The following is a 17701-nucleotide window of genomic DNA, read 5'->3' as shown; positions in this document are numbered from 1 at the left end:
AGAATTCGCTTGTGAAGCCATCTGGTCCTGGGCTTTTGTTTGTTGGAAGATTTTTAATCACAGTTTCAATTTCAGTGCTTGTGACTGGTCTGTTTATATTTTCTATTTCTTCCTGGTTCAGTCTCAGGAGGTTGTGCTTTTCTAAGAATTTTTCCATTTCTTCCAGGTTGTCCACTTTATTGGCATATAGTTGCTTGTAGTAATCTCTCATGATCCTTTGTATTTCTGCAGTGTCAGTTGTTACTTCTCCTTTTTCATTTCTAATTCTATTGATTTGAGTCTTCTCCCTTTTTTTCTTGAGGAGTCTGGCTAGTGGTTTATCAATTTTGCTAATCTTCCCAAAGAACAAGCTTTTAGTTTTATTGATCTTAGCTACTGTTTCCTTCATTTCTTTTTAATTTATTTCTGATCTGCTCTTTATGATTTCTTTCCTTCTGCTAACTTTGCGTTTTTTTTGTTTTTCTTTCTCTAATTGCTTTAGGTGTAAGGTTAATTTGTTCATTTGAGATGTTTCTTGCTTCTTGAGGTAGGATTGTATCGCTATAAACTTCCCTCTTAGAACTGCTTTTGCTGCATCCCATAGGTTTAGGGTTCTCGTGGGTTTTTTTTTTTTTTTTTTTTATTGTGCTACGTGGGCCTCTCACTGTTGTGGCCTCTCCTGTTGCAGAGCACAGGCTCCTGACGCGCAGGCCATGGCTCATGGGCGCAGCCACTCTGTGGCATGTGGGATCCTCCCGGACCGGGGCACAAACCCGTGTCCCCTCCATCGGCAGACGGACTCCCAACCACTGCGTCACCAGGGAAGCCCGGGTTCTCGTGTTTTAATTGTCATTTGTTTCTAGGTATTTTTTGATTTCCTCTTTGATTTCTTCAGTGATCTCTTGGTTATTTAGTAGTGTATTGTTTAGCCTCCATGTGTTTGTATTTTTTACAGAATTTTTCCTATAACTGATATCTAGTCCCATAGTGTTGTGCTAGGAAAAGATACTTGATACGATTTCAATTTTCTTAAATTTACCAAGGCTTGATTTGTGACGTAAGATATGATCTATCCTCGAGAATGTTCCATGAGCACTTGAGAAGAAAGTGTGTTCTGCTGTTTGTGTATGCAATGTCCTATAAATATCAATTAAGTCCTTCTTGTTTAATGTATCATTTATAGCTTGTATTTCCTTATTTATTTTCTTTATGGATGATCTGTCCATTGGTGAAAGTGGGGTGTTAAAGTCCCCTACTATGATTGTGCTACTGTCAATTTCCCATTTTATGGCTGTTAGCATTTGTCTTATGCATTGAGGTGCTCCTCTGTTGTGTGCATAAATATTTACAATTGTGTCTTGGATTGATCCCTTGATTAGTATGTAATGTCCTTCTTTGTCTCTTGTAATAGTCTTTATTTTAAAGTCTATTTTGTCTGATATGAGAATTGCTACTCCAGCTATCTTTGATTTCCATTTGCATGGAATATATTTTTCCATCCCCTCACTTTCAGTCTGTATGTGTCCCTAGGTCTGAACTGGTCTCTTCTAGACAGCATATATATGGGTATTGTTTTTGTATCCATTCAGCCAGTCTATGTCTTTCAGTTGGAGCATTTAATCGATTTACATTTAAGGTAGTTATTGATATGTATGTTCCTTTTACCATTTTCTTAATTGCATTGGATTTGTTATTTTAGGTGTTTTCCTTTTCTTGTGTTTCCTGCCTAGAGAAGTTCCTTTAGCATTTGTTGTAAAGCTGGTTTGGTAGTGCTGAATTCTCTTAGCTTTTGCTTTTCTGTACAGCTTTTAATTTCTCCATCAAATCCGAATGAGATCTTTGCTGGGTAGAGTAATATTGGTTGTAGGTTTTTCCCTTTCATCAGTTTAAATATGTCCTGCCAGTCCCTTCTGGCTTGCAGAGTTTCTGCTGAAAGATCAGCTGTTAACCTTATGGGGATTCCCTTGTATGTTATTTGCTGTTTTTCCCTTGCTACTTTTAATATTTTTTCTTTGTATTTAATTTTTGATAATTTGATTAATATGTGTCTTGGCGTGTTTCTCCTTGGATTTATCCTGTATGGGACTCTCTGTACTTCCTGGATTTGACTGTCTATTTCCTTTCCCACATTAGGGAAGTTTTCAACTTTAATTTCTTCATATATTTTATCAGTCCCTATTTTTTTCTCTTCTTCTTCTACGACCCCTACAATTCAAATGTCGATGTGTTTAATGTTGTCCCAGAGGTCTCTGAGACTGTCCTCAATTCTTTTCATTCTTTTTTCTTTATTCTGCTCTGTGGTAGTTATTTCCACTATTTTATCTTCCAGGTCACTTATCCGTTCTTCTGCCTCAGTTATTCTGCTATCAATTCTTTCTAGACAATTGTTCATTTCATTTATTGTGTTGTTCATCATCGTTTGTTTGCTCTTTAGTTCTTCTGCTCTTTGTTAAACGTTTCTTGTATTTTCTCCATTCTATTTCCAAGATTTTAGATCATTTTTACTCTCATTACTCTGAATTCTTTTTCAGGTAGACTGCCTATTTCCTCTTCATTTGTTTGGTCTGGTGGGTTTTTACCTTGCTCCTTCATCTGCTGTGTATTTCTCTGTCTTCTCATTTTACTTTACTTACTGTGTTTGGGGTCTCCTTTTCGCAGGCTGCAGGTTTATAGTTCCCGTTGTTTTTGGTGTCTTCCCCCAGTTGCTAATGTTGTTTCAGTGGGTTGTGCAGGCTTCCTGGTGGAGGGGACTGGTGCCTGTGTTCTGGTGGATGAAGTTGGATCTTGTGTTTCTGGTGGGCAGGACCACGTCCAGGGGTGTGTTTTCGGGTGTCTGTGACCTTATTATGATTTTAGGCAGCCTCTTTGCTAATGGGTGGGGTTGTGTTCTTGTCTCGCTAGTTGTTTGGCATAGGGTGTCCAGCACTGTAGCTTGCTGGTCATTGAGTGCAGCTGGGTCTTTGCATTGAGATGGAGATCTCTGAGAGAGCTTTCGCTGTTTGATATTACATGGGGCTGGGAGATCTGGTGGACCAATGTCCTGAACTCAGCTCTCCCACCTCAGAGGCTCAGGCCTGACACCTGGCCAGAGCATGGAGACCCTGTCAGCCACATAGCTCAGAAGAATAGAGAAAGAAAAAAGAAAGAAAAATAAAATAATAAAGTTATTAAAATTAAAAATATATTATTAAAAATAAAAATGTAATTAAAAAAGGAAAGAAAGAAAGAAGAGAGCAACCAAACCAAAAAACAAATCCACCAATGATAACAAGTGCTAAAAACTATACACTAAAAAACAAAATAAAACAAAAGAAAAAAGGAGAGATAGAACCCTAGGACAAATGGTAAAAGCAAAGCTTTACAGACAAAATCACACAAAGAAGCATACACATACACACTCACAAAAGGAGAAAAAGGAAAAAAAATATGTATATTAAAAAAAAGGAAGAGGGCAACCAAGTCAATAAAGAAATCTACCAATGATAATAAGCTCTAAATGCTAAACTAAGATATATGTAAAACCGGAAACAAATTAGATGCAGAAAGCAAACCCCAAGTCTACCGTTGCTCCTAAAGTCCACCACCTCAATTTTGGGATCATTCATTGTCTATCCAGGTATTCCACAGATGCACGGTACATCAAGTTGATTGTGGAGATTTAATCCGCTGCTCCTGAGGCTGCTAAGAGAAATTTCCATTTCTCTTCTTTGTGCACACCACTCCCAGGGTTCAGCTGTGGATCTGGCCCCGCCTCTTTCTGTAGGTTGCCTGAGGGCATCTGTTCCCCTCCTGGATAGGACAGGGTTAAAGTAGCAGCTGAAAAGGGGGCTCTGGCTCACTCAGGCCGGGGGGAGGGAAGGGTACAGAATGCGGGGCGAGCCTGTGGTGGCAGAGGCAGGTGTAAAGTTGCAAAAGCCTGAGGCACGCCATGCGTTCTCCCGGGGAAGTTGTCCCTGGATCACGGGACCCTGGCAGTGGTGGGCTGCACAGGTTCCCAGGAGCGGGGTGTGGATAGTGACCTGTGCTTGCACACAGGCTTTTTGTTGGCTGCAGCAGCAGCCTTAGTGTTTCATGTCTGTCTCTGGGGTCTGCGCTGATAGCCACGGCTTGCGCCCATCTGTGGAGCTTGTTTAGGCAGTGCTCTGAATCCCCTCTCCTCATGCCCCCCAAAACAATGGTTTCTTGCCTCTTAGGCAGTTCCAGACTTTTTCCCGACTCCCTCCTGGCTAGCTGTGGCGCACTAGTCCCCTTCAGGCTGTGTTCACACAGCCAACCTCAGTCCTCTTCCTGGGGTCTTATCTCCGAAGCCCGAGCCTCAGCTCCCAGCCTCCATCTGTCCCGGCAGGTGAGCAGACAAGCCTCTTGGGCTGATGAGTCCTGGTTGGCAGTGATCCTCTGTGCAGGAATCTCTCGACTTTGCCCTCCGTACCCCTGTTGCTGTGCTCTCCTTCGTGGCACTGAAGCTTCCCCCCCGCCACCCGCCATCTCCGTCAGTGAAGGGGCTTCCTAGTGTGTGGAAATTTTTCCTCCTTCACATCTCCCTTCCAGAGGTGCAAGTCCCATCCCTATTCTTTTGTCTCTGTTTTTTCTTTTTTCTTTTGCCCTACCCAGGTATGTGGGGGAGTTTCTTGCTTTCTGGGTAGTCTGAGGTCTTCTGCCGATGTTCAGTAGGTGTTCTGTAGGAGCTGTTCCTCATGTAGATGTATTTTTGATGTATTTGTTGGGAGGAAGGTGATCTCCACGTCTTACTCTTCTGCCATCTTTTTTTTTTTTTTTTTTTTTGTGGTACACGGGCCTCTCACTGCAGTGGCCTCTCCCTTTGCGGAGCACAGGCTCCAGATGCACAGGCTCAGTGGCCATGGCTCACAGGCCTAGCCGCTCTGTGGCATGTGGGATCTTCCCAGACCGGGGCATGAATCCGTGTCCCCTGCATCAGCAGGTGGACTCTCAACCACTGTGCCACTAGGGAAGGCCCCTCTTCTGCCATCTTGAAACTCCCCATCCCTATGTATATATTTTTTGTCTATCTCTATCACGTTCTCTAAAAGTCTTTGTAACTTTAAAAAATATCCTTCTGTTTTCTTAAAGCATTACAATTCTGTTTATTGTCTCAGGCTATTTTTATTTAGTATTTATTTCATAAGTTTCTTCTTTAATTTCTGATCCTATTCTTGGATCCATCACCTCTCTTCAAATCTCCCATTTTCAAATACCTAATTTCTGAATTTTTCTAATTCTCATGTTTGTTTTTATAGATTTAAAAAATCTTTATTCTTAATTTCTTTTTTAACCATCTTATTGAGGTATGATTGATATACAAAAAGCTGTACATAGTCAATGTATACAGCTTAATGAGTTTTGGAGGTAAGTATACATCCATGAAATGATCACCACAGTATGCCTCTAGACAGTGAAATCCCACAGAATGATATGCCCAGAAAACTATAATCTAATATTTTAAAAGGAGATCAATGAAATTAATGATATTTAAGAATTAATAAATTAAAAATATTTGTTTTCATTTTAAAATATTATATACATATATATTATATGTATGTATATATACATATATATAAATATGGTGTTCTGGGTATATCATTCAGTGGGGTTTCACTGCCTAGTGGCGTATTATTCTCTACTTTATTCTCATTGTCTTATAATAACTTTTGATAGGATTTGATCACAAATCCTCTTCTGTTGCTTTTTTTTCCCCTTTTCTTTCCTTTTTTAAAGTGAGATAAGTTTTTCTGTACTTTACAGCTCCTTCTTTTGTTGCTTTAAACATTAATAAAAATTTGTCTTTAAACTTCCTGAGAAGTATCTCCTCTGTCCCTTTCCCACTCATTTACCCAAGGACCAAACTTGTCCCTCTGTCTGTTTTCAGAAATAAACTTTTATTGGAAGGAAGCTCTAGCCATTGGCTTACCTATTGCCTTTGATGTCTTTCATGCTGCAGTGGCAGATCTGAGTAGCTATGACAGGGACTGTATGGCTAGCAAAGCTTAGAATATTTACTGTCTGGCTTTTCATAGAAAAAGTTGGCAGAATCTTGATCTCTTTTCCCCCTATTGTCTCTGTCTTTCTCAAATGGGATTAAAGTTATAGAAATTTTTCTATGTCGGTCTTTGTACTGAAAGAGAGCTTTCGTTTATTAGATTTGAGACTTTATAAGGCTCCGTCTGCTCTAGCACCTTCCTCCATTGTACAGTCACTGATTTCATCTGTGAATTAGATTCTGTGGAACTCCCTTCAGTTTAGCTGCCATTCTCAGATTGATTTGCTTCTTCCTGTTTGCTTCCTGAACCTCTCAACATTGCTCCAACTATAATTCTTCACCCAGGAAATAGAAGCTGATTCCAGTAGAGCAGTTAGTTTAGTTTTTAGTGTTTATCTAGATATTCCCTGCAATTTGGGCATAGTTGTCTGGGTTTTTTATGTCCCAGCACCAACTTGGTAGATACCCCCTCTATAGTAGTTTCGTTCCCAGCTCTGTAGGGTTCATACACTCCAAGCTCTTAGTTGATAATAATCTCAATATCTTCCATTCATTTCCCTACAATTGAAAAAGGGTGGTAACTGCTTTCTGCAGTGACTTACATTTTCTATTTGTTATTTTCTCTTTTCATTCCTCCAATATCTGTTTAACCAATTCCTTCTATTGTATTCTCCCTTTTAAAATAACTGGTGTGGTTTGTATTATCCTGACGAAACCGTGACTAATATCAGCATTAATATTCTGTGTTGGTAAAGATTTTTTTAAATGGATGCTGTCATATAGTGGTTATAGATATGCAAAATAATTTGAGAGAAATTTTTCAGCAGTTATCGAAATTTAAATATGCATGTTTTGATACAGAATTTGATTCCAGATAATCTATCCCAAAGAAACATATGTGCATAATAGTACATGTACATAAGTTTTGTGTATTTTTAAGCTATTGAAAAATTAGAAAAGAACAGGAGACTTTCAAATAAAATATAAAGTATCAATTATCATAAAATGCTATGCAACAATTAAAAAGAAAGAGGACTATGTAATAATTAGGACCAAACTCCAAAGGTGATTGTTAAGGGAAAAAACATGTCACAGAACAACGTATGTACTATGGTTTTACTTACGTTTAAAGCAATATGTGTATACATACATGAACAGAAAAAAGATAAGAAGCCTCACCCTGGATTATTAAAAGGGATTATCTCTGCTGAGGAACTTGATAGTATGGTTGACAAGCGTGTGATTTGTACCATTTATTCTGCCTGACCCTGTATGGCTTGAATTTTTCTCTGTGATAATTTATTCATTTGTTATTTGTATAATAAACAATGAATTTCAAAACAACAACAAAAGATTAAAACCTCTAAGGAGTTGGGCTGTAAGGAGAAGTGAGCTTGGAGGAAAGAGAAGTGGTCTCTCTGGAGGGAAAGTAAGGAATGACCTAGAATCAATAATGTCAAGTTGAAAGTGTTAAAAAACAAGAACAAGCGAGAACTGAGAATTGTTAATGAAACTTGATTCTGAAGCTTGTACTAAATTATTCTGAATTCTAGACTCACGTAGTAGCACATCCAATAAATACTGACCGTTTGTGATTTTAGCATCCTGCCTTAAATGTGAGAAAGGGCTTAAATTAATACTTTTAAAAATAAAAGTTGAACAAAGCTGAGAGGAAAAAGAAAAAGAACCCTTTTATATTCTGAAAAAATATGCATGTTTTAATGTTCAGTCCTTCATTCCTCTATATTATCAGTTTCAAGAGACAGAAAATACATGTGCTCTCAAATTTTCATTGTATTTTCACTTTCTTATTATGAAATCTTTTAAGCTTACCATTTTAAGATTTAAGATCATTTAAGGATTATCCATTATATTACCCCAGATATTTAAAATATGAAAGGTATGATTTTTCTTTACACTTCTAATCTTAATCAGCTTGAAAATGGGAAAATATGAAGTGTAGTTAAAAATAGATATTGTAATAGATGCTGTCTAGAATAAAGACATTCAAGACAGTTTCAATTAGATTGTACTCTTTCAAAAGGTGTCTCATTTGTGTATCTGAAGCAAATTGTAGTTGGTCTGATATAAAGGAATTCTAAGGAGTGCAAAAATTACTTGAGGTGAAGTGACTGACTCTTAAGCCAGTGGAAATTTTTTGGTTACCTGAGGAAGAATGGAGGAAAGCATCTATCTCAGAGGATACTTCAGAGTTGAGCAGCTAATCTAAATACACTAAGTACACTGCTACTGACCAACTTCATTAGTAATCAGTGGGGAGAAAAGCTCTTGACTGGTGAAGATCTGTCCAGTCAACACTGAAAAAGCAGCCATGAGGCTTATGTCTGGGAGTGGCTGGTCAACAGCACTTTAAAATACTTAAATATTTAATACTTAAGCACTGCTATAAGTATACGTGACATTTCCCATCTCTTTTCTAAAGCAAAACATGTCTTCATCTCAGCACTAGACTATATAACTTTACCGTCTTCATGAGAAATGTTAATGAAATTATCATAAAGTGCTTATTTAATTAGAACTCTCTTATTTTGCCTTATGAAAAAAGTATACATATGCTATGCATATCCCAAAATATTAGAAATAGTTAATGTTAGAATTGTTTTTATCTTTGAATGATGAGATTATAGGTGGTTTTTATTTCCTTCTTTCTTTTCAGGTTTTCAACACATTTGCAGATAGCACATATTACTTTCACATCCAGAAAAAAGAATGTATAGCAATTATTTTTTAAAACTACATTATAAAAGTGTGAATTTAAAATTTTTGACAAGAGTGAAGAAGAAAGTCCTCTTACCCATTATGAATCCATGGCCATTTGTGCTTTGTGGTAGCGTGCTGGAAGTGTTTTTATAGGAATGTATGAATTTTGTAGCCATTCACAATACTTTTGTACATTAAGCATTTTGTCATATCTTTTATCCACCTGAATTTGACTTATGCTGAAAATTTTCTTCTATGGGTACTATTATGGTCTGAATGTTTGTGTCCCTCCCAAAATTCCTATTTGTAACCTTAATCCCCAATGTGATGGTATTTTGAGGTGCAACCTTTAGGAGGTAATTAAGGTTAGGTTAAGTCATGAGGGTGGAGCCCTCATGGTGAAATTAGTACCCTCATCAAAAGAGGAAGAGTCATGAGATCTTTCTTTCCCTCTGCCATGTGAAAATACAGGAAAATGTCTATCTGCAAACCAGAAAGAGTGTTCTCACCAGGAATCAAATTGGCTGGCACCTTAATCTTGGAGTTTCCAGCCTCCTGAACTGTAAGAAATAAATGTTTGTTGTCTAGAACACCCAGTCTATGGTAATTTGTTATAGCAGCTTGAGCTAAATAAGACAGGCACTGTGACTCTGCCCATCTCTTTAACCTATACCAACTTCCCTTTATACCAGGAACTACCACCCACTGAAGAAGATTTGGTACAATTTGTGATTGAACTTGATCTAGAAGCCATAGATCTTATGTTATAGTAATCAGTAGTAATCAATGCATTATGAAAGAACATTACCTTCACACCAAATACTGAATCAAACTTCATTACCACCAAAACATCAGGGAGGAAATGTGATGTTATAGAAAATATATATTATAGAAAGTATATTAGAAAGTATAGAAAGTATATTAGATTGCGACTTTAAAGAAATCTTTAGATTGTAATTTTTTTATAGCTAGCTACAGCACCCTACAAAGTCACTGAATCATGCTGGTCCCCAATTTCCCCATTTGTAAAATAGAGGATTGTATTAAATGATAACTGAATCCTCCTTCAGCTTTGTAATCCCATGGTTTTAACTATGTAGTTAAGAAATTATCACTGTCAACAAAATCAACAGGAGAATGAATTTAAAATCATTCTCTAGTGCTTTCCTGGAAGCTTTTTTCATGTTACCAAATCAAAATAAGTATTATGAAAAATTGAAAAGCATGTCTCTATTATTCCATTCCACAATTGTCATAGCATGTATCGTGTCTACATGTGCAACACAAGTCTTATATAGGAATTTATTTAAAAGGAAAAGTATAATACATAGCCTGGGTGATAACGGAACCCTTTTGCTCTGGCCTATATACAAAAATAAGGCTCAATTTTTACCTTAATGTCCTGCTTTGGAACATTATACTTATTTGTGACAGCCCTTATCTGTCATCACTATTTTCTTTTGTGTCACTTATTATTTAATTTGTGGATTGGAGAAATATGCCTTAAGGAAAATCTCTGCACAGGTACTTTATTCCTTTTGATTCCAACCTGTTAAGGTAGATAGTGTCATAAAATATTTCTAAAAGATCGGAGCCTTCATAAAATATCTGGGAATAAACCTACCTAAGGAGACAAAAGACCTGTATGCAGAAAATTATAAGACACTGATGAAAGAAATTAAAGATGATACAAATAGATGGAGGATATACCATGTTCTTGTATTGGAAGAATCAACATTGTGAAAATGACTATACTACCCAAAGCAATCTATAGATTCAATGCAATCCCTATCAAACTACCACTGGCATTTTTCACAGAACTAGAACAAAAAATTTCACAATTTGTATGGAAACACAAAAGACCCCGAATAGCCAAAGCAATCTTGAGAACGAAAAACGGAGCTGGAGGAATCTGGCTCCCTGACTTCAGACTATACTACAAAGCTACAGTAATCAAGACAGTATGGTACTGGCACCAAAACAGAAAGATAGATCAATGGAACAGGATAGAAAGCCCAGAGATAAACCCACGCACATATGGTCACCTTATCTTTGATAAAGGAGGCAGGAATGTACAGTGGAGAAAGGACAGACTCTTCAATAAGTGGTGCTGGGAAAACTGGACAGCTACATGTAAAAGTATGAGATTAGATCACTCCCTAACACCATACACAAAAATAAGCTCAAAATGGATTAAAGACCTAAATGTAAGGTCAGAAACTGTTAAACTCTTAGAGGAAAACATAGGCAGAACACTCTATGACATAAATCACAGCAAGATCCTTTTTGACCCACCTCCTAGAGAAATGGAAATAAAAACAAAAATAAACAAATGGGACCTCATGAAACTTCAAAGCTTTTGCACAGCAAAGGAAACCATAAGCAAGATGAGAAGACAACCCTCAGAATGGGAGAAAATATTTGCATATGAAGCAACTGACAAAGGATTAATCTTCAAAATTTACAAGCAGCTCATGCAGCTCAATATCAAAAAAACAAACAACCCAATCCAAAAATGGGCAGAAGACCTAAATAGACATTTCTCCAAAGAAGATATACATATTGCCAACAAACACATGAAAGGATGCTCAACATCACTAATCATTAGAGAAATGCAAATCAAAACCACAGTGAGGTATCACCTCACACCAGTCAGAATGGCCATCATCAAAAAATCTAGAAACAATAAATGCTGGAGAGGGTGTGGAGAAAAGGGAACCCTCTTGCACTGTTGGTGGGAATGTAAATTGATACAGCCACTATGGAGAACATTATGGAGGTTCCTTAAAAAGTTAAAAATAGAACTACCATACGATCCGGCAATCCCACTACTGGGCATATACCCTGAGAAAACCATAATTCAAAAAGAGTCATGTACCAAAATGTTCATTGCAGCTCTATTTACAATAGCCCGGAGATGGAAACAACCTAAGTGCCCATCATTGGATGAATGGATAAAGAAGATGTGGCATATATATACAATGGAATATTACTCAGCCATAAAAAGAAATGAAATTGAGCTATTTGTAATGAGGTGGATAGACCTAGAGTCTGTCATATAGAGTGAAGTAAGTCAGAAAGAGAAAGACAAATATCGTATGCTAACACATATATATGGAATTTAAGAAAAAAAAATGTTCATGAAGAACCTAGGGGTAAGACAGGAATAAAGACACAGACCTACTGGAGAACGGACTTGAGGATATGGGGAGGGGGAAGGGTGAGCTGTGACAAAGCGAGAGAGAGGCATGGACATATATACACTAACAAACGTAAGGTAGATAGCTAGTGGGAAGCAGCCGCATAGCACAGGGATATCAGTTCGGTGCTTTGTGACCGCCTGGAAGGATGGGATAGGGAGGGTGGTAGGGAGGCAGACGCAAAAGGGAAGAGCTATGGGAACATATGTATATGTAAAACTGATTCACTTTGTTATAAAGCAGAAACTAACACACCATTGTAAAGCAATTATACCCCAATAAAGATGTTTAAAAAAAAAAAAAAAGATCGGAGCCTTCAAATTGTTCGCACTTTCCTGAGCGACCAATGTGCTAGAAAGATTAGATTTTGTTATGCATTTATCATGAAAAATTATCATGGTCTTTTTTTCTTATATAATTTGTTTTTAAAATTGTTTTGTTTTTGTTTTTTTTCTAACTAACCCTACCTTCTTTCTAAATGGGTATAATGGATAGCACACAAACCAATGATAAATGCCAATGTACATATCAGTTATTCAAGTGTTTTTGGTTTTCTCAATGACTATACCATATTTCCATGAACAATGGATCCAATCAGTAAGTAAATAGATTAAAAAGTAATGATTTAGAAAATAATGTGTAGTAGTTGGTTATCTGTCTGGTCACAGTTGATATTTTACGAAAGATCTACATAAAACATCCCTCAGTCTGCAAAGAGGCACAGCTATTACTGATGACAGATTTTCCAGATACTCCCACATGTTTCTACCATGTGGCCTGAAACATAAAAGATACTCAATAAATGTCTTTTGAATGAAAGAAGAAATTGCAATGTTTTTGAAAACACTGTTTTATAACAACAAAATAATAAATTCTTCAAACAGTTAAATGACGTAAAAATCCTTCATCTCCATAGTATGTTATCAAGTATTCCCTGTATAACAGTTACTGCTCTTCTCCCATGTCTGAAGTATGATTTCTGGTGATATTTTAGAGAGAAGAGATTAAAAAGCACAGTGGCTCAATTCTTGGCAGTTCCTAGCTTGACTGTTTAGTTAATTCTCCCCTTCTGATATATTTTCTAGTGAATTTATTTGGAGGCAGTATAATCAAACTTAGGAAATTGTTTTATTCTTTTGTTCCAAGTTTGGATTTTGAAACTTTAATATGTAGCTCCTGAAGAAGCTGACAAGATAGCTTGGATCTTGTGGAATTGTTTGAGGGCAACTTCAATTTTAGGCATATTACAATGGCTGTACCTGGAGTGAATTGATTTTAAGAGAAAGGAATAGCTATATACATAATTAAAAAGAGAGATTTTTTTAAATAAAGAAAGAAAAGGAAACAAGCAAATGACTAGGAGTACTCCATCTTATATTTGGAAAGAACTAAATTATAGGAATTTTCTGAGCATAATTCTTTTGTTATGTTTCATTGTGATGAAAGAGGCAAACTCATTTTAAGGAGAAAATTTAAAGAAAAAGGCAAAATGGTTTTGAGATTTTTTTCTTTGTTAGTTAATAACTTGGACTTTTCTTTAAACTAGGAGAGAAAAGGATTGCAAGGAAGAAAAGCTGACAAATCATCTTGAACAATTAAGAAAATGGGACTAAAGGTAAACTCTAGGGAAAAGTTTTAAAACAAAAAACCAAAACGAGTATATGAGCAAACCAAGGCACTCTTTGAATCAGTATTTGAGGTACAGAGAGAGGAAGTAAGAGCTACGCATTAGAAGGAAAAATGTTAAATTCATTAACATTTATAACAGCATGTGTGTAAAAAACTGTATTTAAATTTTCCAATGATACTCACAGGACTCAAATTTTTATTTGAAAAGATGTTAAAACATTGAGACACTTTGCATATCATAAACTCTAATACTCAAGGTCAGAGAAAGTTTATGCTTTACCAGGAAGTCAGTAAACCATCCACTGGCCTCCTACTCATAATGTAAGATGGAAGTTCTTAGAGGTGACAAAGAAAACTAAACCCGTGGAGAGTTAGCTTTGTCACATTGCCTTGGACCACACTAAAACAGTGCTAGATTTGTGTCTTGACTTGGAAATTAAACAAGTAATTTATTTCTGTGTTTTACTTTCAGCAAATATTTGTAGATACCCTATTATAAGGAAAATACCTTTGCTAAACATTATAAGGGTGAAAAAGAGAATATGACATAATTCCTACAGGGAAGGTATGTATCTGGTGATTGTTCAAGACACAAATACAACAATGAAAGTAGGCTACAACAAGTGCCACAAAAGTAGTACATGTTGTGGTAGTAATTTTAGAGTTTGATGATGAACGTGGATTTGACTTTAATCAAGGGTGATACTTGTATGGGTAGAACATGGTAGATAGTTCAAGTGGGCAGTAATGAACCAAGCGTGGAGGACAAACTGAAAATTCTGCTGAGAATAGTGTTTAATTGAGTTTAGCTAGACTCTAGATTTTGTTTAGGGACTTAATGGAGACAATGATGAAATTATAGGATAGGATAAATTGGCAGAAGAGTTTTAATTCCAACCAAAATTTTTTCAAACTAATTCCATTGACAATGGAAGAACATTCAGTGATATTCAAACTGGAAAGTACCCCAGTGTGGTATTCTATGAAGATTTGGGAAGAAAGAGAAGAAAGTCGTTAGATTGTACTAGGTGCTATTGACATAACTGATCCCTTTGGTAATAGATTTGAAATCTCAGTTACTATTGCAAACTCGCCATCAATAAGACTTTTAAGTAAATCTTGCAAATAGAATTTTTTGCTTGAAATTGACTTAGGATATGTTATTCTAACTTCTCTGACAGAACTGAGTTGATAGATCCCCAAATCCTGGCTTAAAAATCAGACTAGGTGACCACTGTCATTCCCACACTGATCCAGGTAGAACTTGGCATTAAACCCTCTAGGGAATGTCTGGGTACCAGCTCTGCCATCTGACCACTAGTGGGCAGACACAGCCCTTGGTTCTGAGGAAAACTTGGTATCTCAAAGGGGAATCAGGGTCAACTATGTCAGGGGCAGTTCCTTTCACTGCTTAATCCAAGTTGGCTGACTTAACGATATAAACTGTAGATTTAATGCTTCTGTCCCCTGAACACTGAGCCACCACCTTCACTCTAACAGTAATACCACCTGGCAATTAACTGTGAAATATTGAATGGCCAGTGTCTGACCCGAGTGTTTGTGCCAAGCAAAAGTTTCACTTGAGTTTCTTTTCTTTCTTTCTTTCTCTCTCTCTTTCACTGCCAGTTTGTATGTGTATTTTTAAGTATTAACTCTCATGGAAGCACATGCCTATTTAAAATTCCCAGACGATGAGTCAGACCTGTTCAGTGAGGTTCCTGGAGAGTCACATGATGAGGTTTGATGAAATTTCACCTTATGAAAGGTTGAAGAAAAAAACTTAGAAGAGCTCTTTTGGATTTATATATACATATATATATATATATATACACACACACATACATACACATATATATACTTGATTATATATACATGTATACATTATACATACAGTTTTGCATATATATACGTGAGAGAGACAGAAAGACACATACCTGTGGAAATTTTAAAGTTCCTTTGCTTTTCTTCCTTTCTTTTTTCCTCTGTAGATGTTAAAAAATCTGGTGATCCAATAGCTCATGCTTCTGTGTAACAAGGAGAAAGCGAAAGCCCTATAGCCATGCGAGGTACACATGGATTTTAGCTAAGTATTTATATCTACCCCCTGGATTAACAGTAGTGAGCCTGGAAATCTTGATTCCAATGTGATAAAGACACAACACTGCTGAGACTTATGATATATAAGTTGTTTCACTCCATTATTCTGATAATATACTTTAGGCTTATCTGGATCTCTAAAAATCTCTATTATAATCCATACTTTTCTTCAAATCAGTTTGATGCTTCATAATATAACTAACATATCTTGTTAACTTGAACAATAAAGTAGACGGCCTCTTGTTAATAAATCTAAATCATAGGTATTTTTGAAGCTTTTCAAATTAATTTTCCTATATAATTTCTCAAAATGTAAACTAATTCTAGGAGTGTTTTTGTAATGTAAAGCCTTATTTGCTATAGGTAGGATTAAGACACTTCTTATGAAAATATGTTAATTATAGAATAAGAAGTATTCTAGAAAAGCTCCTGCTTCAAGATGTGTGTGGACAGAGGGCAAGGAGGCAGAGTTCCTTAGAAAGAAAAGGTTCTGTTCAAAATATTGAGGGTGAACACAACATTTTAAAGAGTGTCTTGGTATTTTAAGACATCACAAAGGAAGTAACACTAACTAAATCGACAGCATTGATTCATTCATTTCATGAACATTTATTGAGAACCTACTATGTGCCAGACAGTGCTAGAGTTTAGAGATTCAAAGAAAAGTATATTACAGTTTCACCCACAAGTACTCCCAGTTTGAGGACTGAGAGTTGCATAAGCAAATAGTTATAGTTCAGGAATGTGGAAAGTACTATGAAAACACAGGTGCAGAAATGACTAACTTTGTCTAACAGAATTTGATAAAACTTCACCGAGGAGGTGATACTTGATCCAGATCTTCACAGATAAGTAGGAAATGACTTGCTGAAAAATTAGTAAAGCAGAGATTAAAAAAAAAAAAAAAACATTATAAGAGGTGGAAAGGGGGAGTTGAAAGAGAAAGGCTTATCAAAGGCATAATTTAATACTAGCCAGAACAGGCCTGTACTGGGGAGTCTTGACTATGCCATTCATTTGCACCTTTATTCTGGGCCAATCCAGAAGCTAACCATGTTCCAGAGGAGAGTCTGCAAGCAGGAAGAAGAAAGCCAGTAGTAATCTAGGCTCCCACTCATTCATTTATTCATTCTCTGTCTTTGTCACCTTGTCTCCTTCTCTGACTCTTTCTCGCTCTCTCCTGCTCAGATTCTCTCATCTGTAGGCCTGAATCATTCTCCTTTGAAGCCTGGCACCACTTTCTATTAGATACTACAGTTTACACACCACCAGGTGTAGTTATAGCCCAGACTTAATGCTATTGCTGTATCTAAATCCCAGAATCCCCAGAGGGAGAATCTTATCTGCCTAACTGATCCAATGCACTGTGGTCAGGAGTAGAGTCACAAGGTACATACATGAGTCCTGGAAACAAACCTCTTTTGAATGGGGAGGACATTCCCAGAGTGGGCAGGTTATGGATTGACCATCAGCCCAAAAGTTATCAACTACATTATGATAACTCTACTTCAGATGTTCCAAAGGGATTTTGGAGTATAGTAACTCACTGTTATCTTTCCCCCAATGCCAATCTGCATTTGTTGAGGTTGTCTTCTATGACCTTTACTTCTTTCTATAACTATTTCTAGAGTGCTTGCAGAAAAAAAAAAAAATAATAATGCTGGCATGTCTAGGAAGGTGTATTTCTACGTGAACAGAAGAATGGTGGGCTGGGTCATGAAACTTGAGTTCGTCCTTCCTCCCTCATGGTCACTACCTTCAACTAAGTAAAGGACAATTATACTAGGGGTTAAGTGTGATGCAAAAGTTATACAGAACTGGAAATCATTCTTTTGGAAGCCAATTATTTCCTGTGGTCTGAACCTAAGAACTAAGTTTCAAAAAATTCTGAGATTTGTAATATAAGCAGCGGTTGTGAGTAACCGGAATTTCTCCCAACATAGTTCTACCATGGAAAGATGATGCAGCCGGTGGTAGAAGTGAGTCCTTAAGCTTTGTTTTATTTCTTTGTTATTTTTGTTCTCAAATTATTCAATTTCTTCATATCAAAGCTGGCTAGCAAATCATAGGAAAATGGACT

The 17701-nt window shown here is 36.7% G+C and overlaps 1 long non-coding RNA gene across 1 annotated transcript in view; it reads right to left on the bottom strand.

The window, feature by feature from the left end:
- Positions 1-15498, bottom strand: part of LOC309828708 — a 114798-nt gene extending 99300 nt beyond the window's left edge. The window contains exon 1 of the long non-coding RNA XR_014297347.1: positions 15459-15498. This is a non-coding gene — a long non-coding RNA (uncharacterized lncRNA). The remainder of the gene's footprint in view (positions 1-15458) is intronic.
- Positions 15499-17701: the final 2203 nt, after the last annotated feature.

The sequence above is a fragment of the Grampus griseus genome, assembly GCF_964374135.1.
Source record: "Grampus griseus genome assembly, chromosome: 10".
In the NCBI taxonomy this organism is placed as follows: Eukaryota; Metazoa; Chordata; class Mammalia; order Artiodactyla; family Delphinidae; genus Grampus; species Grampus griseus.
This window is presented reverse-complemented; position numbering and strand designations above follow the sequence as displayed.